We start from the raw sequence: 2,403 nt of genomic DNA on the forward strand, positions 1-2,403 counted from the left end.
TATATATATATATATATATATTATATTCTTAAACTTCTATATCACTTTTTTCTGGCTTAAGCATTCTTCCATTTCTTGGAAGTTGCGAAAAGAAGAAACAGTGCTGTAGAACGTGAAGATCATTAAACTTTGAATGTTTTATTACCAGCTCTTTTTATTAAAAAGTTGAGCACGAATAATTCACGATTTTCGTTTACCTCCCCGGCTCCAAAAACATTATATATAATACACATATATAGAAACAGGATATTAAGAGTTTGAGATGATTACAACGTGGGGTAATTCAATATCGTATAGCCCATGATAAACTGCGATTAACTTTAAATTGATTATTAACATACCTATGCCATCATTTTCAACCCCGTGTGATAGTTGTTTACATTCACTCCAGTGGAAAATGGGTCATCTTTGTAAATTTGACTGTCTCACAAGAGTCCTATAATATGATCCACATAAGAAAAAGAATGAACAATAAAATGCACACCACTACAAACACACAGCAGACTCCATTAACTCCACATTTTATCCAATATATGAAAACACGATTCACCTAGATACCGTTTCACTTTCTTTATGAAACTGGCACGTGCAGCCACTCACAAAAAGGCAAACTATTGCAATCCGTCGCTCACCTCTCTCTCCGTAGCGTCAAATCTAGCAGTGCTCACTCAGACAGGAGAGATGTTATTAGCGCCGTACTGGCAACCCCCATCACACACGCACGTTCATCTAGATGGCTTCAGCACAGTCTCATAACTCACGGCGAATAAGCAAAGACGGTGTGCTTAGCGTTTCATTATGATATTTGTTATCATGGCAAAGGACGTTCATTATTTTGATCTTTTGAAGTGATCTCAATATAGACTTGTCTCTACATTCCAAAGCTTTTCAGCCAACCTTTGATTAACTTTGTCTATTAGAGGGTAAAGAGAATTATAATGAGATTATATGTATATTATTTTGTTGCTATTAAGACAGGATCAGTAGATTATAATTTTGTCGTATCAAATCATGACAGAATGTTCCATTTATTCATCTAAAAAATCAAAAGGTTAATTTTATATCTCACACTTAACAATTTAGTTGATTATGATTTATCGCCTATCTATAAATAGAAAATTAGAAAAGACTTAAGTCACAAGGGGGAGGGGGGGGGGGATCAATTATTCTGACACAGAGCCATAATCGAACGCTATCCCATACCGCACAAATGTTGCGTCTTTTTATAGTATTGAAGCTACAACAATATGGACTGGATTGGATTGTATCTCTTGCTGACGAACACAGTTATTTTGTGCCTGACAGAACTGGATGAGACGCAAAATTACCTCAAATCGTTCGATTTATGTAGAATGACGCAGTTTTCATTTTATTTAACGACTTCGATCTTGAAAAGATAATTTGTATTGGTAAATCACTCTTCTTCCTCCTCTTTTTGCTGCTGCTGTTTTTGTTGTTGGTCTTCTTCTTCTTCTTCTTCTTCTTCTTCTTCTTATTATTATTATTATTATTATTATTATTATTATTATTATTATTATTATTATTCCTTTTCCACTTCTTCTTCTTCTTCTTCTTCTTCTTCTTCTTCTTCTTCTTCTTCTTCTTCTTCTTCTTCTTCTTCTTCTTCTTCTCATCCTCCACCTCCTTATTCTCCTCTTTTATATATTCTTGGTCACAACTATAACTACTACTACTATTACTACTACTCTACTGCTACTACTACTACTACTACTACTACTACTACTACTACTACTATTACTACTACTACTACTACTACTACTACTACTACTACTACTACTACTATTATTATTATTATTATTATTATTATTATTATTTGTTGTTGTTGTTCTTCTTCTTCTTCTTCTTCTTCTTCTTCTATATTCTTCTTCTCATAGAATTACAACTAATAGACTCTTTGATTCAGACTTTGAAAGTTGCTTGACAAATATTGATTTTAATATTACCTTTTGCTATTTATCATACAAATTAATAACATGCTTGTTCGTTCCATGTTTTTAACAAATTTGAATTGTAAAACTCCTCTTGTGATTTTCTCACAAAGGCATTGGTGCAGAGACTGCGTTCAAATTGAGGAACTTGGTAGCAGACACCGGTAAAAGAAGAAGTGTGTATGAAAGGTGCCAGACAAAGCAAGAAAGAAAACAGCAAGAAAATAACCATCGCATAAAACCAGTCTTCCTCAACTGGGGAAGTCTGATCTTTGGCTGGGATCGTTTTTCTTCTTGTATTTTCCTTTCTTGCTTTGTCTGACACCTTTCATACACACTTGTTCAGATGTTTATCGTAATGAGTTCAAAGCAGACTGACTGGTCGTACAAAACCGCCCAATAACCCCTTTTAAAAAATTAGAATAACCGATCGAAATGCAGGAACAAGCGTTAT

The 2,403-nt window shown here is 34.0% G+C and overlaps 1 protein-coding gene across 1 annotated transcript in view; it reads right to left on the reverse strand.

Moving 5' to 3' along the window:
• The window catches only part of LOC144964552 (uncharacterized), a 104,079-nt gene extending 103,417 nt beyond the window's left edge, over nucleotides 1-662 (reverse strand). The window contains exon 1 of the mRNA XM_078898973.1: nucleotides 342-662. The gene's annotated coding sequence lies outside the window, so the exon portion shown is untranslated. The remainder of the gene's footprint in view (nucleotides 1-341) is intronic.
• Between the last annotated feature and the right edge of the window lie 1,741 nt (nucleotides 663-2,403).

Source organism: Berghia stephanieae, chromosome 2 (genome assembly GCF_034508935.2).
Source record: "Berghia stephanieae isolate SIO BIC M18660-M18661 chromosome 2, UCSD_Bste_1.3, whole genome shotgun sequence".
Lineage (NCBI taxonomy): Eukaryota > Metazoa > Mollusca > Gastropoda > Nudibranchia > Aeolidiidae > Berghia > Berghia stephanieae.